Here is a 25664-nt window from a genome sequence, read left to right as displayed (position 1 = left end):
TGTTTTCAGCCTGCAAATGATTCTCCTGCCAGGGATCCATCTAACTGCACAGACCCAACACTTCCAGTAACACACAGGTTTTTTCATGCTCATTTTCCAGATGTGCTCAGGGAAGCTGCTCTCCAAACTCCCTGTGCCACGGTACTGTTGCCTTCCAAAAAGCCTCCTGCAGTTTCTGAGCAGCTGGAGGAGCAGCACTGTGCTTCCCTGCTGACCTTACACAAACTATGCCTTCACATGGAACATGGGCTGGATCCATGGAGAGGGGCCCCCTAAACAAGGGTGTGCTCAGCTCAGTGCAATGCACCAGACGAGACTATTCCGCCCTGTTTTCCCATCCCAGCCTAGGGAAGGGCGAGAAAGCCAAGACTGAGCATGTGGAACCTCGTTATGGTCACGTGCAAAAGGATTCCCAGGCAAGGAGTGGGGAAGGAAAACAGCTCAGATGGACTGGAGGGACCTGTTCTCTGCCTAAGCAGCCATTTAGGGACCCCTCATATCTGAGACAGGTTTAATGGCTGGGGGTCACTGGCAACAGATACCAGTTCTTTGCCAGCAGTTCTCCAGTAACACAATTAAATAGGTTTCGCTGGCTTTTCAAACTATTTACATGGAAACGTCTCTCCCAGTTGGCTCCAAGTTGTGGAAAGGGTAAAACAACACTCAGTGAATACTCTCCCTTCTGAGGTACCTCAGGAACCTGGTCACGGTACCTGTGGTGATGTCATGCAAAGGTCATAAAGGGCTATAAAAAAGCTGGTTTTTGAGGAGATAATTGCATGAGAATCCTAAGCACAGTGACTTTCCATTCTGTCTGTGAGGCAGTAGGGTGCAAATCCAAAGCAACTTCAGTAAATCAGCCCAGTTGTTCCTGCTTCACCTTCCACCAGGAAGAGTGAAAACCTGGAAGGGGATCCTGTCCTCCAGAGGGAACCAGGTCAGGGAGCCACTCTCCTCCTACCACAAGTGATGTCAATGGAAAAAATGGCACATCCACGTGTACAAGACCTTCCTCGGGTTCCACAACAACCTTTACACAACACACGTAATATTAAGATTACTCTGGCAAGTGAAAGATCTGCTTTCAAGCTAAACTCTGTATTTTTTTCTTTGGATATTTATACAAGTTTCTGTTCTGCTCCATGTCATGCTCGTCTCCTCAAGACTCTGCTCCTTCCTGCAGTAGTTCTGCATGCAGTGCTCTCCAGCCCCAAACCCCCTCAGTTAGACAGGTACACGCGCTGGCAAATCCGATTACTACACTGAGCAGTTTACTCAACACATTCATCAAAATATCATTAATCCACATTAAATTTATCTCCATTTTCAAATTCCCTGTTATTTCAGTGTGCTGTTCAATATTTGTTGGTGGAGCAAGGAGGGGAGTTTTTTTCAGTGTTGCCTAAGCCTTTGTGCAGAGTTCACTTGGTCAGCACCCTCCACATTCAAATACTGTGCCGAGTATGTTTTACATTCTTCATTATCTTCTCTTTTTTTTATTTGTATTGCTATCCTGAATTGCTCATAGTTCTGTTTTAACCTGAAAGCTGCCTCCAAAAACACCCTGGTACTTTGGAATCCGTATTAATTTTGTCTCATCTTGGTACCTTCCACAACTAAATTTGCTTCATTTATAAGTTGTTATTTCCTAGCTTTCTACAAGAGCCTGATGGGCAACAACTGTTGGGGTTTTTTTGTTCGGGATTTTATTTGTTTTTTGGTTTTTTTTTTTTTCTTCTGGCTTTAACAGTACCAAATTCAAAGTATTATGGTCTTGGAACACAGTTTCCATTTCTCCTGCTGATGCAGTGGTGAGCATGCAAGCTATCTTGTGCCAATGCTGTACATATTGAATGTAGAGCAGCAAATGCAATAAAGCGAGAGCAAAAGTAATAAAGCCTTATTTGCTATTAAAATAATTTACTGGTGACATAACGCGCTAGAGCACGTCTAGAGACTTCTCTGCTGACTAAGAGGATGCAATCCTGCACGTTCACCTGCACCTGAAGTGGGATAAGATCTTCAGACATGAGCTGGCAGATGCCACCTGCCTGGATTTATCCAAACCACATTTGTTTGGGGATAGTCTTGGACGGAACCATAATTCACACGGATCCCCTCTGCTTTCAAAACACCTTCACCTTATTTCCAAATCCATATATTGTTTCAGCGTCACCCTGGGACAGACCTTTGTTTAATAAACTGTTTCTTTACTGATACCAGAACAACAAGAGCTTTGAGCCACAAGCCAGGACCTACCACCAGTGATTTATTTTTTTTAACAAAGCATAAAGTTACTCCATACCTGGGGAGTTTCTTCTTCCAAACTAGCCCAGAGTTTAGCCAGAAAGGAAAAGCTCATTGACTGACTTCAGAACAAGAAAATTTTAGCCTTTTTTTTCCTTTCTTTGCAAATGGATTTCATTTTGGGGGGTGGCAGAGTAAGAGTCCCACCCCTGTGATGAAATTAGAGCCCTTTCAAACACTGAAGGTATAACCACGACACGGTATCAGATTCTGGACACAGTTGCTTTAAAAGTTTTTTTCTTATGGTGAACATGAATGTTTGATTTCATTTTAATAGTTATTTCATCAAATCATTTCCTGCTCCTCTTAAAAAGTCCAGAAGAAAACACAGACCATGGATCTCACTAAAATGGTGGCTGAGCAGGTGCTCAAAACAAGCATCAACTCGTTCTATCAGCACGGGACATCAAGCACCACACTGACTGCATGGCAGCCTTTAAATGCTGGCTTAGGAACATCCTTGCCCTGGGGGGAAACCAAAACGCTTCAAAAACGGGTGTTAAATAATTCTCTGGAGTTTTGGTGGTCTCAGGCAAAGCTGTACAACTCAACATTTTGGCAAGTGAGTAAATGTCCCTCGTGCATGGACATCATAAATTCCCTGTGCCTGAAACCTGCAAGTCAGGATTTCAGGAGTGAATTACTCAACTGCAACTGCTTTTCAGAGCCTCTCTGTGTTTTCTTGGGATGAGAACGTAGTGGAGTCATGGTATAAAACCCCTCCAGATTACCCACATGAGCCAAAAACGTCTTTTTGAAATCTGAAGCTAGACCTTTCTAAGCTTAGCAAGAACACTCATAAATAAGTTATAAAAATAGAAGGGTCCTAATAGGGCTAATTAAATAATCTGACTTGTTCAAGCTGGTTGATAGTGTTCATATAGGCTGATGCTCTGTCCTGAACAGCCCTCTTAAGTCATCAAAAACAGGGAAGGGATCGTAGCCAAGTGCGAGCTCCCGGCCCCTCACTGAGCTTAAAGAATCTCTATCTATAGATGGAGCCCTGGAAGGTCTAACTGTTCAAACTCCAGGGGCTGCACCATGTTCTTTAATCATTAACTGGGGGAACATCATTTACAAAAGGATGAAATTATGCATATCATGCATAATTTAACTTTTTTTAATTTATGCAAAATATTTAAAAATTTATTTAGATCAGGACGGCACATCCGATTTATGTAACACCGACTTCCTCCAGTGGCCTTAGTCCCTGGTAAAAGCCTGCTTGGAAAATGGCTTTCCACATAAAAATTTCTGGGGTGTGGGACTTGATTTTATTTATTTTCATGGGGTTTTTCTTGTCTTTTTGATATTTTTTTTTTAATAAATAATTGTACTGCGAGTCTTTCTGTTTTCATGGGATTCAGAAGTGAACTGGTTGACAATTTTAAGTGAATGCCTCCAACACACATTTAAGGCAGGTGCTGGTGGGATAAAAGATCTCCCCACAAACTTCTCCTTTCCCATCTCACCTCACAGTAACACTTTCCAGGATTGTAACTTGAATTCCACTGCGGTAATGAAATGTTTTTTTCACCACTGTAAGACCCTATTCAGAATGGGGGACTTTTTAATTTTGGATGCACACAGGCAGCTGTATTTACATACCCAGGTATGGCTTAGAAGCAGAGTCTTTCAGGCTGGGTAACACAGCAAATGTAAGCCTTTGTCCAGCTCTGAGCCTGCTGCATTAACATAATTTCCTAAATTACTACAACAAGCAGCAGCAGCTCAAACGGGGAGTGAGAGAAACCCTCCTTACCTGACACATCATCTTCAGCCACCGACTGCTCTGTGTGTGTGAAACAGAGTTAATTTGGCTTCTTTAAGTGTTGTTTTTCCACAGATTCAATGATAAAGTCAAGAAATAACAGTTTAAAAAGAAAGGGAAACCCTTCTAACCCAGGAATGCTGATGTTCTGACAAAGCAGAGGATTTAAGAAGTGATGTTTTAACTTTTATCCAGAATTACATCCCAAATCCAACCCTATGCACTCCCTGATTGTGTGTATGATGTGCTCTCCCTTTACTCAAGCCACATTAAACAGAGACAAGTTACTTCCATTGCACTCCTCTGAAAGGAAATAAAATGAAACTATTTCCATTTTCTGCACAGTTGGAGACACGAGGTATGAATGTGGATGGTTACAGAACCTGTGGTATTTTGTTTGTTTACCTGGTTTCAATAACCTTCTCAAGAAACCTTCAGACACTTATTTCTGAAGCCTGTATAAATTACTGCCCATGAGGAACAAGAGCTCATTACCAGAAAGAAAGCCACGTACAGGGACTGCTAACCCAGTGAGTAAATACAATTTTAGGGCATTAGCTGATAACACAGAACCTCTGCCTAATGTCTTTAAGCAATTATTTTACATAAGAACTCCTTAATGGCATGTTACCTACTTCAGTCACTAAAAACCTTTTCATTTCTCCCCGATACAGAAATGACACACAGCACACTAAAGGAAAAATTAAATAAAAAAAAAAAAACACGACACAGTTTTTCAGGTCTTGGAAGTCCTTCTGGTGGCTGAAATTCAGCACTTTGCAGCCAAATGAAGTGAGGAAAATATTGCTGGGGGAGCTAAATTGCTGACCTCGTGCCATTTCCTTACATAACTGGGAAAAGGCAGGGATGGAACTGCCTGTAGGACCTCACCAGCTCAACCACCACTGTCTCAGACAGGCCCTCAGCTCTCCCAGTTATGTGGTGCTTTCCACTACAGGAAAATTTGTCAGTGCCTTGAAGGGCAAAGAAGGTTGAGCATTAGTAGGACAATCAACACCTCTAAGCTCTCTCTATTCTTTTTTTTGCCTTCCTCTTCCCCCCCTGCCCTTTTTAATTAAATAAAGCTCATTGAGAGAGTTTGTTCAGTAAACAGGACTGATGCAAAAAAACCAGGAGTGATATGTAAAAACCTTTACATTGCTGGTGGTACTTGTTGATACATAGTGGGATAAGTGCTGAACCCTCCTTAAGGAGTTTGCAATCAAACCCAAAATATTTAGCCTGGAAATCTCCACCGCTCCCTGAACTTACAAATACATTATGTTAAGGGTGAGGGAAAGAAGATAATCATGTATTCCTAAGAGGTTGCTCCCAGCACTGCTACTTCCTCCTGCTCCATACTTGAAGTTAGGAAGTCCAAATAAACGAGATCAGTTAAAGAGAATTTTAGGGGAGAGATGCAACACCACAAAATAACACTTCTGCTACTGAGAATTGAATTATACTGGAAGAAAGAGTAAGTGCTTTGTTTGTCATTGCTTATGTGTGTGTCAGGAAGTGCTCAGGTCTTGCATTATCTGCTGGCCTGGGGCCAGGGTTGCACTGCACTGATCCCTGCATTCCCTGGGTGCAGACAGACAGAAGCATTAAGAGGAGTCAAACGCACAAAAAAATATTTAATGGGACTGGTTTTGTCAAAAAAAAAAAAAAATTGTCCCGAATTTCTGGGGTTTGTCTAAAAAATGTTGTCCTCAACTCTGAAATCTATCACTATCCTAGGCTATTCTTAAAAAGAAAAAAAAAAAAAGTAATCTTTCAAGCCTGGAAGATTTAATGTAATGCCCAGTTTTACCTGTAAAATAAATTCAAAAGGTTTGGTCTATATATGAATTCATACACAATGATGAGCACACCTTAATTAAGCCCCTCCCTAGTATTTTTCAATTGTTATTCTGCACAGAAGTGAATGGCAGTTTGTGCAGCATCTTCCCATCTTCCCCATGTTGTCAACTGACTCCTTAGACATTTGTATCACTTTAGGCATTAAAATATTAAAAGCACAAAAAGTGGTTTGTCAGATTTCTTTTTAGGCTCTTGGAGAGGGAAAGGATGGAGAGACATTACACTAGGATGCTAATTAGGGAAAAAAGGGTGCTATAATATGCTGCAGGAAGATTCCTTGTTTTACTGAAAAAAGAGCCCCAACCTTCCCAAACTCAGCTATTTTGACAAAAGGATTCTATGGAGCTGCTCATGCAAGAAACACATCTTGTTCCCAAAGCAACCACATCACTTTGGGAAGGGAGGGAAGGGAGTCTGGCTTTGATATGGATTTGAAGGTGATATCCTGTGTCCCAAGAAGGAGCACCCTGCTGGTATGATCAGTATAGAGGTTTGATTCTCTAAATATCAACTTTAAACTCGATCCTGGCGTTGCTGCAAAATCAGAGGGCAAAGCAACCCAAGTCACAGGGACATCAAAAAAAACCCCAAAAACCAAACAAATCAAAAAACAACCCAACCCTGGGAAATCCTCCAAAAGCACCTATCAAAGTGATTTCAATGCAGTGATCCAGTACAAAGGATGTAAGCTCTCCTAATCCCACACTTTGAGCTCCTCCAGGCTCCAGCCACTGTTGCCATGGCCCAGCTGACGCCTCCTCCGAAGGACAGGAGTCCTGCTGCTCCCTCAGCGACCTGACAGCCCTGGGGTTTGGGTTTACACACTGCAAAACCAACTCAGGAGGGGAAGAGTGTGAACAGCACCCCCTGTTCCAGTCCAGGGGGTTTGTTTACCACGGGTTTTGCTGATCAGCACATTTCTGACAGGTACTGCATTTTCCCTGCCATGCTACTGGAATGTCTCACTGCCACGGTAAATACTGCTGGTTTATTTAAATAAAATAAAACAATTAGAGGTTACCCACTGTTGTCCTCCTGCTAATAAAGACTAACTTTATCCTCCAGTATAATCCCTCCAAATCAATTACAACACATTCAGCAAGTTGAAAGGATACTAGTGAAGTATTAACAAAAGCCTGGTTTGGATTATGCAAAAAAATTCTGCAGCAATTGACTGATGCAAAGATTTCAGTGGCAAAGTACTTTCAAGGGAGGAAAATAAATCTAGCTCTTGAAAATATTTCTTGTTCTGTTTTGCTCAGTAGTTCTAGGAAGACTTTAGGTCAAATCCCCACATCACCAACCTGTTCCTAAGGTTTGCAAATCAATCTGTGAGTCATGTGTAGTCTCCCAGTCATGTAGGGAAATCTCTACACCATAAGCTGGTGCTTGAAGATAATAAACAGGAAAATGTCTTAAAACAGCAGCAGCTCATGTCTGGGTACACTGGGGCTCATCACCATCAACTGATGAGCCCATCCAGGATGTGCCTGAGCCTTCCCAGGAATCAAGTGACATTCCTGAAGATAGGGAAATAACCATGCTGGGTGTCCATGGGTGGGTGCTGGAGACCTGCCAAGGCATCTTTTCATATCTTAGAACCTCCTAAAATGCCATTATGGGAGGGGAAAAAACATTTTTTCCCCTGATGAGATGAAGCTCCAGTAGGTGCTGTTACCTGTGCTGGGTCAGTCAGTGGACAGTCAATATTCCTTCCTTTGCAAAAAAAAATAAACATTGGGATAAACTTTCATCTGTCAGACAAGCCAGGCATTGATCATGTTTTCTAGTGCAGTCGTAGGAAGCTGCCTCTGACATCTCCCCCTGGGGCTTGATCAGACAAGGAAGGAAAAGTAGAGAATTTTAAAGATGCTGGAAACTGTCTGGTCTTTCAAAATGTCATCACTAATCTGCACATCACCCAGTAATCAAGTCAGAGGAACTGTACAAGTGCAAATTAGTGTCACTTATGTCCTGAAAACAAGTAAGAAAGAGGATCTCGAATAAGTATGCCCAAAAGCAACAGCAAATTTATTCTCCATGATCAGATGAGGGATTTATTGGAGTTTACTTCACCTCACACAATAAAAAAACCCCCACAAACATGAAGATATCTCTGTGACATTTAACATTTGGCTGAGCAGGTTAGTGCTGGATTAAAAGGATGCTACAGGCTCAATGGCAGTGAGGACAGGAAGGCAAGGAATGCTCCTCAGCTCACACAACACTGCCAAGATAGAAAGCCCAACTTCTGAAAGACCTAACTGATTTATTTTTTATTTTGGGGTCCATTAACAGAAAAATTAACAGGAGCACCAATGTTACTTTAGGACATCACACACCCTAACGACCAAACAGTGAATTTATGGGGAGTCACCACACCTAAAAGCAGTCCTGCCATCAAGACCAAGATCTCTCTCTTCCCAAGGAGGACGGGAGCCCACGGACAAGCAACCTCAGCACAGGGCTCGGAGAGCACATGGAAAACTGCCAACGTTTCCCTGAGCCACTGAAGCACAACAGGGAAGCGGCCGATTCCTACACGGGCATTAGGAAGTTGTCCAAGACCTTTAAACTCTTTTCCTTCTGGGAGCTGACCCAGATTTGACTATTCCTCTAATGGTAGAGCTGCTCTCTATTTCATACCCGTGGCACAGGATTATGTGCTGATGGTGCAGGTTCCCTGAGCACTGCAAAGTGCTGGGGGTATTTGTCGTTAAATCGACGGGTTTGCAGGAGTAATCGTTGTACCTGCCTGGAAAAAAAAGAACATTTCCTATGTGGTGAAAGGCAACGGTGATAATTGCAGGTATTTCACGTTAGAAGAAAACTAGCAGGAAGTTAAAAGGAAAAAAAAACACCACTCCTGCCCACCACACTGACCAACTTCCATATTCCAACTTGATTTTAAAAAACTGATAGTATTCTGTGTCCAGAAAGGCCTCTTTTTTAAAAAAAATGTGTTTCATAAGGCCTTTTTCTGAAGTATTCTTCCTTTATAATGACTTTTAAAAGTTCTTGTAATCAGCTTGAAAGAGACCAGTAATTCTTGGCTCAGCTGTAGCAGCAATAGAAGGAATCAGCACAACGTGCCAGAAGAATGTAAAATGTACTAACCAGATATGAAAACAGCTAAAAAATGCTGAAATCCATGCAAGTCCACGTCAGACTGTCTGTTCAACACTGCAAAACTTGTGATATTTACTCTGCCATTCAGGAATGTTCTTCACATGACACTAACCCTGAACATTCAAAAGCACATAATTATATACAGCCATAGTGCAAATGGGAAAATCTGCGCTCTGAATCCATCTATTCCCCATTTTCCTCAAAAGCATAATGTATAATAATAAATTATTTTTCCCTTTAAATTAAATTTCATCAGTCTTTGTCCTTTAGAATAGAGATACAAGCATATGGCCAGATATTTTTCTGTACCCAGCATCATCATTCTTATGGTAAAATTAATAGGTCTTCCAAGCAAATTTTGCTAAGTGGCCAAAACCCAAAAGTAAAGACCGAGCAAATTACAACATGAAGAATAATTTATTAAGCTACTTACATACATCTTCAGCTTCCCCTTATCTTTCTACAACTATCTCACAGCCACTTCCTATTTTTTTCAACTTTCCTAAAGCAGGTGCTTTTCGAGGCAGCACCACAACACTTGGTCCTAGGGACTGCATTTTAAATGACAAAGGCTAAAAAAGGCCCTGCTTAATCAAAGTTAGGTTGTGTTTTTTTTTAATCAGGAGATCAACTGTTTCACACATCTCCTGTTGGAAATAAGAGAACAAATCCTGGCAATACTTTCTATTCCCCACTCCTACTCTAAGCAACGTGTGACATTTATAACACGGTGTAAAAGCTCATTAATACCATACGCTGACCTATTAAAAAGGGTTATTGGCTTAACACAACGGGAGACACTCTCGTGGAAAACGGGCAAGGAAAAGAGAGGACGGCTCAAGATAAGCCATCTCTCCACAAACACTGGCTCAAAGGATGAGACCATTAAATGACGGTGTTAAAAGCGGCCAACGTTTTTCAGCCCCTCTCTGCTCATTTAAAAACTGGCTTAAAACCGCGGAATAAAAGCCCAGCGAACAGCCCGGTACATTTTAAAAGGCAATTCTCTCTCAAAGGGCTGATAGCAGGCAGGGAGTGGGAGAAAGGTTTATTTTAGTTGAGCTAATCTGACAGACTGGCACCTACTCAGAGGTGTTGGAAGAAGTCTGGCGCATCCACACACCCACCAAGAGCAGCAGTAAATCCTTCAGGAAGGCAGGGCTGCCTGTGCCTTACATTCGCTTTTAAATGCTTCCCCCAAGAAGCTTTGTTCCTTCTTTTCAAAGAAATCGTGTACAGCAAGCTCCCCAATAAATGTGCTCTGAGGAGATGCTTCCAACACTTGACCTTGGGGTTTGCCAACACTAGTTAAGGCTCAAGGCACCGTGCCCAGGGCGAAGGACCAAACGGGGTGAGAAATCCTGCCAGACAAAGTGGATTCCACATTCACACCCGATGCCTCCTCCTAAAACCATCCTTTAGCTTAAATAACTGTGGTTTGGTTGGGATTTTTTCTTCCATGTACTTTGAGAGCAATCCTATCTCCTCTCAGCTTACATTTTTCTGAAGCCAAGCTCTTCCAGGCTGCTGGTAAAAAGGCTGGCTGATCCTTCCACCATTATCCTAATTACCCTCCCCTGACCTGTGGATGTTTAAACTCATCTTCCTGAGTACAAGTAGGACACCTTCATTCTTTGCTGCTCCCAAATGATGAGGCTGAGCTTATAGAAGAAATTAATATCATCCGTCCTTAAGCACATGACATTCTCCTGAAACCAATTAACGGCAGAGGAAAGTGGTTCCTCTCGCACAATAAGCCAGTCCTCCCCCACCTTCCCAGTGCCTCTCGGCTTTGGAGTTGGCAAATTTATTTAGCATGCTTCTAATTCTTCTGTAAAGACTGCTAATGAAAATATTAAATAAGGCAGCATTTGATCTTTGAGGAACTCCAGCAGCACCTTCGGACAAACTCGCAGCGATAAAAGGTTATCGAGAACGACAGCACTGAAAGACTCCAGTCTTTAGAGGTATTTTAACCACCTTAAAAGCCCTTCTTGCAGGAGACAGGATTACTGTGATGCAATCAAATTATGCCCAATTATCTCAAGCATCTTGAGCATTTGTGCCAGCCACCCACCCTAAAGACAAACAGAAACTGAAACAGGACTGTTTGACACGCACAGATGCGGCACCTTCTTTTACTCAAACTAACCCAGAATGAAGGTCACCGGCATCATCTCTTGTTCTCCCAAGAGTTCCCTCTCATCCACATGGAGATGCTTTTTTAGCATCACAAAACAGCTTGCAGTGCACAGATCCCCTCTGATACCGCAATTAACTAATTTCCTATACTGAAATCTCTTATACGGCGAACAGCATTTTAATTAATTCTTTAAATGTATATTCCTCCAATAGGTTGAACCTTAATTAAAATTAGAAGTGCCTGATAGCATCTTCTTATCTGGTTGCAGATGCATTTTTTTAAAATTTGCGGTGATGATACAAAAACCACATTAAAAGGAACACATATTTCATTTTACATTTTTTCTGTTCAGCATAACACTAAGAAAATTAATTCAATCTGCATTTCCACTCACAGAATCTGTGTCCTGTTTCTGTAATAAATATTTTTGCTTTGTTTCAAACACAAATCCTACAAAACTGTTTTAAACTTTGCCCCGGGCACGTCTGCGACCACCAGAGATTTGCTGGTGCTTAATCTCATATTTCATTAGTTATTGCTTAATTAGAACCCCATTGGAAAGAAGTCGAATAAAAATGGACTGGTTAATTATCATGAGACATGAAAGAGGCAGAAAGTTCTTTGCAATCCAAGCTGCTCCTCAGCAAGTTTTTATCATGTTTATCATGATAAAACGTGGCTTTACCTCCTATCTCAATTCCAGCTCTTCAGTCAGCACATCTGCCTCTCCTCCTACATCCATCTTCACACACCTCCCCTGGCACCAGGGAACACCGCAGCTCCATGCAGCCCACCAGCACCACCACCGAACGCTTCGCGCTTTAGCACCCTCTTAAACCAAGGGACCAGCACAGCAACCAGAGGAAAAGCCCCAGGAATATCTTGCAGTTTGGGAAAAGCATGAGACCAAACGGGAGGCCTTTTCAAGCCTGCCAGGGTTTCTCACAGCTCTTAAGGCTCCTCCAGTACTAGCACTAAAATATTGATTAAAAAACCCAAAAAGGTTTATCTGGAGTCACTCTTAACTGCAGCCTCTTCCCTTCACAGCCACCCAATTAACAAAGCCAGCAAGTTTACAGTGCAAGCACAGAATGACCAGGTTTATCTATTACATGCACAACTAAACACCAAATGGTATCAGCACTTCCCCACATCCCTTGTTCAGGAATCATTTACACAAAAATGCCTAATTCCGTTCTGTTTCCAGGCTTGGGCATCTGAGTATAATTTTGGCTTCTCAACACATAACAAAATGTGCTCAAAACCTGCAATTTACTTTAGAAGCATTCCCAAATTTCAGTCCTGTCTGAAGCCACTCTCTGAGAGGCTTATGCATGAATTGTAAATTAAAGTGTTACTGCTCCATATTATGCAAATAGCCAAATTCTAGCATTGTAGCAGAAGCAATGAGCTTGTTATCCTGTCAGTCCCGCAAGCAGGCACCTTCTTAGCATATCACTTCCAAAACTGCTTGTGTGTTACCTTAACTGTACTAGTTCTGATACTAATGAAGGATTTACCACTGACTTAAATGAGATGAGAGTCACCCAACAACGAGCACTTCTGAAAAGCCAAATCTGTAACTTGGAATGCAAACAGTATCGTCATACTTAATAAAAATTCCCATAAGGACACCTCTGTTAACAAACACAAGGGAACTGAGCAACAGGAACATAAGACAGCAGATACCAGGCCCTTCCTTAAACAAGCATTACAAATGCATTCTCAAAGGGAACAAATAGTCTCACAATTAGTTTTGGTTAGATAAATTACACAGCTAAACAGTTGTATGTGAAAAATAAGAGTAGGTGCAACTGTCTTTAACTTGAGATCATATATATCCTGACAGTCATCCTTTATGGAAAATTATGCATATGGTGCGTGTGGGTGGACTGAAACCACACCGGGATGAGCGTTACCTCGCTGCCTCTCCGCCAGGCAGGCCAGGGTGGAGGGTTCAAAGGAGGCCGGGCGCTTGTCAGATCCATCAGCACGTATATCAGTTATCAGTATCAGCAGCACAAGTCACATGGATCCCATTAAATCCTACAAAGTTACCTCATCCCTGCTCAAGGAAGCGTTTCCAGACAGACGCTGCCTCCCACTCGCTCCCACTCGGATGGCAGGTGACCCGAGGACGGGCCGTGCCGGGGCACACCGGCTGGCAGTGCCACTCCGATCCCTCCACGCTGGGACACGGGACCCCCACCTCCCCCAGTCCTGCACAGCGAGGCTGATACCTGCTCCATGCAGGATGCGGCCCTGGAGACAGCACAGATGTGCCTTCTGCCCCAGACAGCGGGATTACAGATGTCCCACAGCACCAGGGACAAGGGCACAGCCCTAATCGTGCTGCCACTGCCGTACGGAGCCTCCCGGCCTGGCTGGAGAGCAAGGCACCAATCAGTCCAAGAACAGGGCTGGAAGCAAACAGGATTCTGAAAGCAGGAACACATCTGAGCCCCCAGTCCACCCTATTTTATTCCAGAGCAGTTTGTGTTACGTTCAATCCTCTTCCTTGCCTTACACTTTACAAAGAAACACTCAATTTTAATGCATTTCTTCCATCTTTCCCACTGCATTATGCCCCTTTCTTTACAACTTGCTTGAGAGCAGCTTCCCGTATCCGTGCATTTTGCTTCAGGAGAGAGGTTTCAAACACCTCTGTCGTGCTGGAAATGGGGAAGAGATAAGCTCTGGTATCTCAAGATACTAAAACACTGACAGTATTTGCACACTACAGCTGAAAACAACGTGCTGATGAAGCATCAAGTAGCGTTTCTGCCGGCAGACAGGAGCAGAAATAAAGCTCAGACACAAGGGAAGGAACTGATATGGAACTAGATAATTTTCCCAGCTATAAATTAGCTGTTCATCTCTCTAGCTGGTGCAGGGGGTTGCTCTAAAAGCTGCAAACAGGGGCTGCACAGCTGGCAGGGTTACACACCCTGGGCATGAACAAAGCAGCCGCCACCATCGTCAGAGGCACCATCAGAAATGATGTTGGGGGGGAGGGGGAAGGGTATTTGCCTATATTTTGTTTTCTGAAATCCTAACACAGGCACAGCTCCGGCCTGCAGTCTAAATGAGACCAGGGGAATGCTTCCTCTTAAAATGCATTGATGCTGCTCGAGTGAAAAGTTTGCTGCTGATGGGTTTTATGTGCGTCTAAGCTGAGCCCAGCGAGCTCAAGACAATCAAGCAATTCCACCGATTACCACTGCAGTAAAATAAGGCTTTTTGCTTCTCCCTAATTACATTCTCAGACAGCACAACAGACTTATGTATTCCCAGTACCCTGTAACTGACAGCAGTTATAATATTTAGTAATGAATTTGCAAATGTTAAAAAAAACCACCCAAAACAAACAGGAACAGCAAATACAGAACAAGAGGCTCCTGTCCCTGCTTCCAGAAACACTGTAGTAGCTGAGTCTACTTACACACCAGCATAAATCAACCAGGCACAATCCAATTTAAATATGAGTCCTGCAAGGCTTTTTCATTAGTGCCTAGTTTATGCTTTTGTCATCTTTTGACTAATTCTATTACATAATACTGAAAGATTTACTATATTACATTACAGCTCAGCTAGTCATAACAGAATTTTAAAAGTTAATTTTGTTCCTCTGTTTCAGAAGCTGGAGAGTATATTATGCCTTGCTGGTTTTCAATCAGTATATTTTTCAGAAATTCCTCTTTTGTTCTCTCTTCCCATTTTACATTAAGAAATACATGTCCTACATACTATTGCTGTTTTAAAAAGTAAATCTAAGGAAGCTCCCATCCTTGTGCTCACTACCTCCCAAAAAATTAGAGCTTTCATTTTTTTTAGTTTCTTCTCTATTTTGCCCCAACCTACTTTTTCAGGGTCCCTGGTCAAGCAGTAAGAGCTGAGCAGTTCAGCACCAGCCTCACAGAAAAAAAAACCATACAGGGCCACACTGCCTTCGCATTCCCCTTACTCAAAACAGCACAGATACTTCCATTGAGACTGGGGAGACACATTTACAGTCCATTTCTGAAGATGGGAACATAATTCTGGTGAGCCATTACCAGCAGGAGGATGCTTGGGAGCGAATCACCATGTGCCCCATCACAGACAGAGCTGCACAACAAGGGTTGTGCAACCCACTGCTGAACATTCCATGGGCACTTACCTCCATCTCACCCTTCAACTGGGTTTTTTGTGGTTTTATTCAAATTTCTCAGTTCCTCAGCAGCAACACACACAAAAGAGCCCAGCCAAGGTCCAAAAAGCTGCACACAGCAAAGGCTCCTGTGCCCACATCACCAAACTGGAGTCTTGCTTAGAAATTGAAGTCTAGTGTCCCAAATATTAATATAAAATTATTAACATAAATTAATATAAAAAGAGATTTCTGCCCAGAAGACTCTGTAATGTGCATTATGAGCAGAAGAACAGAATGAAACAGAACTAAAGGACGACAGCCATCATGACACAACACAGTGCACTTGCAGCTTGATGCAGGCAAGAAAAGCACATTAAAATAACCTAGAAGCCAAGTTACTGATAAAAATACCTTCTAGTGTGTGAATAATATACCTATTAATAAGGATTTTCTAGCCTTTGTATTTGTAACTCATTTCAAAAGGACCGCTCAGGGGGTGCTGTTGGTTCCAGACTAATTGCTCCCAGATCATGTCGGATTTTCCCACATTCAGGAACAAGTGTCACGCTGAACTTGGTCAGATCAAGGCATTTCCACCAGCTGCTTCAACACCACTTAGAGAAACTCATCTGGATGCAATTATGACTTTACTGCAGAGTTTTTGTTGGTTTTTTTAAACACTGAACCACAAAAATCACGTTCTTCATTCAATTCCCACTGCAGTAAATAGGGTGGTTTCCACAGACTTTGATGACTTTTGGATAAGGTCCCATAAAATGATGAAAAATAAGAACTCTTTGTCTACCAGGGAGAGAGGTTAATCTCTTATCCTTGGTGCCTGCACATCAAAGAACTCAGCAGTTGCTGCACACTAAGTCCAATATATATGGACATATAGTCATAGTTTAAAATGAAAAATACTTCTATAAAACACATCTCCAAGACAAAGGACTTGGATTGAGAAAGACTACTAAGCTCTTGTCAGTAAGGGAGCAAGTTATCAATTCAAAGAGATTATTCTTTAAGCTAGGGAAAAAAGCAAATTCACTAATTTCATTCATGGATTTTCTTTTAATTTCCCTACAATCAAGATATAGCAAACACTTATCTGAGTTGGGCTTACTTTTATATCTTCAATTTGTCACATACATATTTTATCTCCAGATGACATAGTTAAAGGCAAAAGCACTTAAATGCCACTAGAAATGGGGGAATCCATTTAACCCTCTTCCCAAGGTGTGAGTTAGTCGCCACACAAGGTTTTCAGCACAGTCCTCTTCAGGAGATAACTAATCCCAAGAAGGTCTTTGAAAGAAAATACTCGTTGTGCCTGAAAGGTCTCTACAGAAACCTCAGTTTCAAACTCAGACTCAAGCTGTGCCACTTTTGGTGGAGGTGTCTTTGCAACAGCCAGCCCCAACAAACAGAGACCACAGCGTGTGTAACAACCACAGCTGCACATTAAAAAAAATATATTTCTGCTTTGCTCAAGCAAAACCACGAGCAAAGTGACAAAGCTGTGGGTTTGCAGTAGCCATTAGCTAAGGGTGTCAATAATCTGCCCACTTCACAGCTTTGCTTTTGCCCTGAAATATCTGAAGCTGCTCCTGGGTTTTGTGTATAGCCACGATTATAGGAAAGCAGCTGCCTTAATGAGCCATGGAAAGAGAGCGGGAAGAAGAGGCTGGGGACGAGACCTTGTTCTGCCTTCTAAGAAGTTTCTTGGCCACTGTTTTCCCTCCTTGTCACACACTTAGTCTCTGAAGTAAACACACATTTCACCTATTCACTCCTAATGAGTTGTACAACAACACTGCATTCTACCTTTTGTTAGAACTCTGCTGGCAGTGTTGGTTTTAACTTCGTGTTAAAAATGGAGACTAAGTAAGTTCAAACAAATATCCTTAGCAAAGCAGTTTTTCTTTGAAGTTTAAAAACCAACAAGTGAGAGAAGGTCCTTAGCAGCCTTTTAGTAAAACTAGAGTTCTGCCCACTTCTTTCATTAGTGATGGAACAATTCCCAGGCTGAAATACAAAATCCTGGCATTCTTCTCTGGCAGGCCAGCAAGGATGTGGCTGTTTCATTCCAAATATGACAATTAATGTTTTGCATATACTGCACAATCCTATATATAATTATTGGCTTTTATGTGGCTTGTTCAAATCAAGCCACAGTTAGCACTGACTGAAAGTTATCAGATTATGGAAAATTAGGTGATGGCTTTATTTCTTGTTAATAATTAACATCTTTCACTCTAAAAACCTGGAGATTGGTACCTGAAGCCTCTCCTCTCTACCTGTTCATCCAACCCTGGGAAAAATAAAAAGCACTTTTGCACACCCTAAACTTAAACTAGAGCCTAGAAACAGAACAGAAGAAAGACCAGTTGGACTTGCACAGACTGCACTGCAGGCTGGGAGGAGAACAAGGGAAGGAAAAGAGGAGCTGTATTTATAAATTCATATAAGCTGCTGGAAGATTATCCTAAAGGAAAGCTCCACCCTTCACCACCAGCAATTACTCAACCATCTTCAATAGCCATCTGTAGGATATGCTTTAATTTGTGGATCCCGAGTCTATTGTTTATCTGGAAATAATTGTAGAGATTAGGATGTATTGAAATGGATTTTTTATGATAGTTGGCAAGACTAATGATGTATTTACAGCAGCAAGTAATTTCCTACGTGTATTTCCTAAAAATGTTTCAGTGCTTGGGTTTTTTTTTTGGTGGGCACAGGACAGAATCACACAGGTACAATAATATTGGATGTGCAAACACCACAGGCAAATTTGTCAGGAAGCAAATGTTTTGAAATGTATCAAGTGAATAAAATGACATTAAAACAACAGATTTTAAGATATGGAAATGAGAAAATGCAAAATTGTTCAATATCCAAGGAAAGCATCAGTGTAGGAGAAGCCTTAATGCTGCAGCCACAACAGGCTTTATTTGCTTGTTTCTTTGCTGGCAGCACTGTAATAACATTGATGATGTTCAATATTATATCATTTTTTTCCCCCACCTGTGTATCATATCTGAAAAAAAACAACATAAGAAAGAGCAGAGGATGAAAACACATTCCACTGAAACAAAGAGAAGTTTACCTTTGAATTAATGAAAACAGTATTTCACTCCAAGCTGAAGTGATTTGCCCCAAGAGGCACCAGTTGGAAGCAGAGCTGCTGGTTCTAATCCACTCCCTCGACTCCTCTCCTCACTCACTCACTCCACCAGATCTCTTCCCTGCCTGTGTCTGTGCAGCACAAGACACATGTTCCAGCACAGATCAGCTCTGCTGCACTGTCAGTCATCTGCCCCCCTCTGAATTTACCCCAACGCTCCATGTAACTAAGGAATCACCACAGATTGCAGAGTCCAGAGCAGGAAATCAATACACACTGCAAAACATGCAGAAAATCCTTTGGCCTGACTGTGTTCGACTCAAACTGAGAACCCTTTCACAGATTTCTCAAGAATTCAGGTCTTCAGATTTCTCCCAACTGAGGCTTCAGCAGAATAAGAATCGACTCAGCCCAAATGCCCCACAGGAAATGTGTTGACAATACTGTGCAAATATCATCCCTTTCCCACCCAAATTTGCTCCCAGCAGTTTTCACTGCATTTGTCCCCAGAGCACACATGCTTTGCTGTGACTCAGTTATTTTACTTGTTAGTGGTTATCCAAAACAGACCAAATTCTGCTTGTGTTTCTCTCTGGATAAACAGCTCCAGCCACTGCAAGGAATTACTGATGGTAGAAATCAAGCAGAACTTGCCCCAGTTTCCTTAACTGGCTAGATTGAAAATCTGTCCAATTAATCCTCTTTTAAAAAAAAAAAATAACCTAGTAATGCACTGAAAGTTGTAGTTCCATTGCATGTGGCACTGAAAGCCTCCTGGCCACAGGTTGCCAAAGATCCTTTAAGGAATAGCACTGGGGGGTGGGTTTTGTCATCTGCTTTTGGTCACTGTGGGGAGGCCCTTTACTCATAGGTGGGTTTTTTGTATTTCTTTTTTGTAAGAATAATTGGGACTATTTATAGCTGTCTACCTTCAAGATAAATAAAGAACTGTCGTGAAAACTCCCACCAAAGGATAAAACTTACTGTTAAAGAATGCAATTTACTGCTAAGCATCAACTTATCTGCTAAGTCAACTGGAACAACAGCTTTGCAACACAGAAGTTGTGCAAAAACACAATAATCATCATCCCAAATGATTCATTTCCTGCATGAGATGGGGTCCAGTGTCCAAACATCCTCACTGATGTGAGAAAATCTTGTTTTCTGTCAGCAAGCAGAAGCTACAGAACAATTACCCTCCATTCCCTATAGCATCTGTTCTCCAAATTCTCTCAGGGGCTGCTTTACACTTGATCCTCAAAGGGTGTTTAGTTTTAGCCTCTTAAAAAAAAAAAGGCAAAGTGATAAACTGATAAAAAAAATCTTAAATAGGGAATGCAAGGAGCCCTGCACCTTCACACAGAAGATCGATTGAGCTGAGCAAACCCAACTAGAACAGACTGTCAGGGAAATAATAAAAGCTGGCAAGCTGCTCCTCGACTTCAGCTGCCCCTCGGTGACTCCAGAGTGTTTTCATCTTCCCTCAAGACAGCACCAGTTACACATCAATGCTTTTGAGTGCCAGCCTCATTAAAGCCCACGTTGGTACCAGCTCCTATAGCCAGAGCAAAATTAATATTCAAACTTCAGCTGAGAAGACTGTCACAGTTGCTCCACCAGAGTTTGCATACAAGGAAAACAAGTGTTACAGAACAGGAAAATCACATTAACTGGGTTCTCAAATTGCTGCTCTGAGCATTGCATACTAATACATTAATATTTGTTTTTAAAATAAGCATCTGCTGCTGGAAGAGAAGGTAAAAGCAGATGTCACCCAAAGCACCACAGCAGTTCAGGAAAAGGAAGGCTGCAGGTCACTGCCATCTGTCAGGTAAAGGGCATTAAAGCCAAACCTAGTCAGGGCAAGACTAAAAGAAAGATCTTTCACAAGTGACTGGACAGAAACAAAGTTGGAAACTGTTTCAGAAGCAAACTTTTGTGAAAGAATTTTAAATACTGATCAAAGCCAACTCTGGATTTCATAGAGCCAAGTGATTCTGAGTGCACGGGGAGAAAAGAGGTTTTCCTTGTTACTGGCAACCAAAAGACACTTGGCCACTGAAATCAGGCACTGGAGCCAGTTGGGAGTTAATTGATATTTTAAGGGTCTCCCATTCTCCCTCCTCCCTCACCCCTTGGGCTTTGCTGTGCCTCAGGCCCAGTGGCAGCACAAAGCCGTGCACAGAGGGTCCATGGCTGTAAGCTGATAAAAAGCTGCTAAGCCAACTGATGGCAAATCTGACCTTGCTAAACCGCTCAGCAGGAATTTAAGGAGATAAATATTATTATTTCAAGGAGCAGGGTTCTCATGGATACCCCATAAAACTTCAGGAATAGCAAACCACCACAGGGTGCAGCCGGCAGGAGAGGGATGTGTGTCTGTGAGATCAGTGACAGAGTTATTCAGAGGGAATAGGTACAGACAAAATATAAACCAACTTCTTCATATTTTTAATAACATGCCCAACGCTCCCAATTTCTCTGAGTAAAAAGCACTTCGAGATCATTGTGCTTCCTTCCTCCTAATGCTGCCCTTAACTGCATTATTACTTTTTGTGCCAAGGCTCATCCAGGTGCCGCTTCCATACCTGACACCACCTCCATCACGGAAGGTAAAGCTCAGAGCCAATATGAGGAGGGAAAAGCAATCCTATTTCCACACGAGATGATTCTGTTCCAGGCTGTGTTTACTTTAGAAGCCTCATTTTTAAATACATGAAATTACACAAGCAATAAAACAGTTCGCACAGAGCAGTGCTAAATTCTTCAGCACCACCTGTCCCAACTTTAGGACAGTACTATAATTCAGCCAAGTAAAAAATGACCTGATTCAGTTCTATTATAATACAGAGTCTTAAACCTTTTTTTATTTAATAAGGCATTTATGACTAAGTGGAACATGAGATGGCTATTTTGAATGATTCACATATACTAGTGTGTATTATTCAAAACAGTAATATTTTATCTAAAAACAGGTTTAAAATTCCACTCCAGAATCCTAAGCTAAACACTGAAATTTGCTCAATTTCCTCCTTGCAAGAAACACAATTTAGCTGCGGTTTCAATTTTATTTAAAAGCCATAATTAAATCTTCTGCAAGGCCAAAAGAAATTTATCACTTCAAGCAGCAGGACTGAGAATTTACCTGTCATCCCTAAAAGAATTGTTCCAGCACTCTGAATTCCATTATTGATAAAGCATGAAAGAGCTGTTTTTAATGACAAGCCACAGGGTCAGTAACCCATTACCACAGACACCACCATTGCCACCAAATGCCACTGGAGAGATGGAGAACGGCATGGAAATTGGAACTCTGGGACCGTACTCCTGGGAATTTCCAGTAGCACCAGTAAGTTTTGCGTTATTCTGAATCAATTCTATTTTTCCTAGGGACAATTTTGTATATAAACCCAGGCACAGAGCCGTAATTACGCTCTCCCAGGGAAGGAATGCTCTGTAACAGAGACAGATGGCTTCGGCTTACATGCTGCACTCCCCCTTTTTCCAAAGTTCTGCTGCAATCTTACTGTATGGGCTTTGTAACTTGCTTGTTTGCATCTGTTGTCATATTTCGTGGCTGCTGAACAGAAAAAAAAAAGTGTTGGTTTTGAGATGAGAGCAGATTTTGCCTATTTATCATCATAATTCCCTCAACCAGGATGAGGCTATTTCCTCATTAAGAAAAATTCCAAGTATAACACCGATTTGTTGCTCTGCAGTCAACAAAAGCAAAATGAAGCATTTTTAAAAAATGGAATAATGCCTCTGGATCAATAAAGGTCACAGCTACACTGGTAAACTACCTCCTACATGCGTTAGGTGGCCTTTTATCTCTTAATATGCTTGTCCATATTCACGGCTAATTGGAATGACTTGCTCTCAGCCACATAAAACAACCTTTTGCTACTGTATAAGAGCTGCAAGACTCAAGCTGAACATCAGGTTAGTCTTTCCCATAATGGTCCTGTTGTGTATCTGACCCTTAATTGCTTTAAAATAATCCCAGTTTATTTTGCATGTGCACTCCATGTATGTCATTTGTCTCCATAAGCCAGTTTTAATTTGCATTAACAACTGAAGTTCTGTCTTCTCCCTCTACCCAAAATTATGTGCTACTTTTCTTGATGCTAAAACAGAGAGTATTTTGAAATATGAAGTATTTTGTTGAAGCAAGTCCAGAGGAGGTCACAAAGATAATCAGAGGGCAAGGGGTGATAGCTTTAAACTGTCAGAGACGCACGATTAGATGGGATATTAGGACGGAATTCTTCCCTGTGAGAGTGGGAGACCCTGGCATGGGTTGCCCAGAGAAGCTGTGGCTGCCCCATCCCTGGAAGTGTTCATGGCCAGGCTGGATGGGGCTTGGAGCCACTTGGCCTCGTGGAAGGTGTCCCTGCCCACGGCAGGGGGTTGGAACCGGATGATCTTTAAGATCCCTTCCAACCCCAACCATTCCAGGATCTCCACCTCCCATCACATCTCAGAATAAGCTCCATGAAAAGTTTCAACTTAGACAAAGATAAATATTCTGGGGCCAGGAGAGGTGTCGAAAACCCACTGGGTGTAACCTGGGAGTGCACCAGGAGTGACTCCCAGGAGCTGCAGCAGGATTTCACCTTCTCCGAACAAGCACAGCAAATTCTGGCAGCCTGATGCCCTGGAAAAGCTACTCAGATACATCAATAACAGAAAAGACACCACTGCATACCATGCAAGGGAAATATCTCCTTAAGAACTGTAAAAGTCAAAAGGGATTGCAAAGAAAGAGGAAACCTTTGTTTTTACAGCAAGTCCCACAACAAGTGGGTATTAAAGTCACACCACAATATTCAGATTTGTAGTCAGCATTCCAGCCAGCAGGACACAAAGCAACTGAAGGGTTGCTGAATTACATGTGTGTCTTTCTCTCTCTACACACATAGCCATCTATATAAAAATGTTGCCAGTACTGCTGGAGTCCCACTTTGACAATTTTATTTTTAATCTCTTTCCACCTCACTCTCTCAAATTGAATAGAGGACATGTCAACTACCAGGCTTAATTTCTGTTCTCATTAGCTTCTACATTATGCAGATGTCAGGTCAGGAAGAACTGTATCAGATAACCAAAAATTAGTAATAATTAACCAATAGCAGTGCAGATTGCCTGAAGAGACCTATACCTTCCAAGTGGTAAATTATTTTTTAATTATCCCATTGAGATGGAGACTTCTAATTGCAAATACTCGAAGCAAGGAAAAAAATATACACTGGGGAAATCCCAGATTATTAGCAACTGTGCAACTTTCTACACAGGTTTTGCAAGTAATAACAGAGCTTTTCCAGTTAAAAAAAAAATACTAAAAATTCCTGGAACACTTCTTTGGTGATGCAGATAAGCCTGAAATTGAAGTGTATGAGGAGGATAATGGAATTGATAATTCAATTTTTAATGCCCAAACAATATTTTTTTTTAAGTCAACAAAATAAATTGAAGCCAGAGCTATTTAGAATGTGCAGATATAAGAAAATGAAACGGTTTTTGAGCAGCAGACATATTTTATAAGCTCAACATTAGATGACGTCAACACATACCTATTTATTTGGCACTTTAGGGGTACTTCATTTTTCCAATACAATTTTACAGATCCAGGATCACTCCTAAGCCCTTTAGCCCATCTTTCCATTACAGGGAGAAAAGGGAGAGATGTTATTTATTACCTGGGAACTTTGAGATTTTTGCCACTATGCCCAACCATGAGATTTAACAGCTTCTCACACGCCTAGAGAAAGGAACTAAAAAAGTCCCAAAATTACCACGGGATCTCCACCAGGACCACAGTAATCCACACTTTGGAAACCACAAAAATTAGAAGTATATATTGATGTCCTGAGCATCCTTTGAAGGTGTTGTATCATTAGATAATCCTTAATATTTTCCTTGCCCCCCCCCATAATACCATTCCTGGGTGGCTCGAGCAACATCACACCCTCAGCACATCGATTCCTGGGGCCCAAACACCCTGCAACAGGCATTTAATAAAAACCCTGCCTATAAAATTCCTAATGGCTCATTTGTCACTTCCCTGATTTCATAACAAGCATTACCAACCTCTCCCAGGATCACAGAAGCAGCGAGGTTGGTCCTAATGTGCTTCAGCCACAAACATTTCTATTAACGCGGCCCAGGCACACATTTGCTACCTAATCAGCCATCTGTCACCCACTGGAGAGCTCCCTCAAAGTTTGAAGGGTAGAGGAGAATATTTTGCACTAAAGGTAAAAAAATCCTCTTTTGTGGCTGCATTTATCTTTTTTTTTTTAAACCAATGTCTTTGCTGCTGGAAGTTGGAAGCAGTACCTCGGTGCAGAAGGCGCACAGATTTCCACTCTGTGGGTGCAAAATATAGTTTATAGGCCAAGTGAAATCCGTAGTCAGCATCCAGTGAACTGCTGGCCTTGCAAACAGTTGTACTGAAGGGGAGGAGAAGTCAAGTGTGTCTCCTCAGAGGGAGCCTCTGGGTGAGGCAGTAAATGTGTACAGATTAATAGCCTTGATTTTGGGCTCCCAGAGAGTTTGGGAGGACAGGAGTTTGTGAAGGAACGACAATGAGACATGGTAAGAAAGTTGGGTGAAAAGCTTTCTAAGTTATTTTAAATGTCACACACAAAGCCTGAAACAGCTGAAACAGCTGACAGTAAATCCCACACCTCCAAAACAATTTGGGATTTTTCTCTAAATCTGTAGACAACATTAGCAAAGCTCAGCCATTTTTGAGGTTGACAATAGGCAGGGCAGCACAGCTGCTACACCCATTTGGCAACTCTCCCACCCAAAAGTTATTATAATAAAAAAATAACCTCCAAAAGACACAAAGTTTTCAGTGAGGAGAAATAATCAGCAATTACTTTTTGCGGAATTTTTTAAAAACCACTCCACCATGCAGAGTTTCCCCTATCCCAGCTCAGTGCTACCCTTGCTTTCCAAACCTTCGTGCAGAAGAAGAACAAGGTCACTGCAAAGAAGCCACTACAGAGCAAAACCCCTCAGCACCATCAGGCCTGTTCTGGTCTGACGCTGCAAGTGTGACCAAATTTAGATCCAGGCCACCTCCCCAGCTTACCCCCCTCTCCTTCAGTGCTTATTTCCTCATTAGGCTATTAAAAGAGAAAAAACTACCAAGAATATGAGCCACATCTCTGACGTGACCTAAAAC

The 25664-nt window shown here is 41.9% G+C and overlaps 1 protein-coding gene across 2 annotated transcripts in view; it reads right to left on the bottom strand.

Moving 5' to 3' along the window:
- Positions 1 to 25664, bottom strand: part of MACROD2 (mono-ADP ribosylhydrolase 2) — an 842329-nt gene that overhangs the window by 749936 nt on the left and 66729 nt on the right. The gene's annotated exons all lie outside the window — the stretch shown is intronic.

The sequence above is a fragment of the Pipra filicauda genome, unplaced genomic scaffold (genome assembly GCF_003945595.2).
Source record: "Pipra filicauda isolate LSUMZ 115617 unplaced genomic scaffold, ASM394559v2 scaffold77_size3566232_pilon, whole genome shotgun sequence".
Classification (NCBI taxonomy): Eukaryota; Metazoa; Chordata; class Aves; order Passeriformes; family Pipridae; genus Pipra; species Pipra filicauda.
This window is presented reverse-complemented; position numbering and strand designations above follow the sequence as displayed.